Below are 453 nucleotides of genomic sequence, written 5' to 3'. Positions count from 1 at the left end.
CCCAGGGAGGCAGGGAGGGGCAGCATGATGGGGCTGCTCGGGGCAGCGGGTCTGCTACCTTTGGCCACTTCCCTGGCCATGACAGCCCTCAGGAGAGGGTGTGGCAGTCCCCTGTCAGGTGTGCTGAGCTCTTTTCTCCTAGACCCAGTTACCCCAGAGATAATTGATCATGGGGGGTGGGGCACAGCCTGCTACCCCATTACTCTGGGCACATGTGATGTCTGTATATCCAGTGTGGCAAGATGGATGAGACTGCTGGCTTGGGAAGAAGTTGTTCCGTGAACTTGAATGTTGCAACCATGTGAAGCAATTATAATGGAATTTCAGGGGGTGTGTTGGGGATGTAAGAGGCTTGGTAAGCTCTCCCTCACGGCTTCGTGGAGCACCACAGCCCGGACAGGCCTGTCCGCCTTGAGGAAATGAGGAAACCCTAGAAGCTGCTATCTCCAGGCA

The sequence above is a fragment of the Manis pentadactyla genome, chromosome 4, assembly GCF_030020395.1.
Source record: "Manis pentadactyla isolate mManPen7 chromosome 4, mManPen7.hap1, whole genome shotgun sequence".
Classification (NCBI taxonomy): domain Eukaryota; kingdom Metazoa; phylum Chordata; class Mammalia; order Pholidota; family Manidae; genus Manis; species Manis pentadactyla.
The sequence above is the reverse complement of the archived record's forward strand: the minus strand, read 5'-3'. Positions refer to the sequence as shown.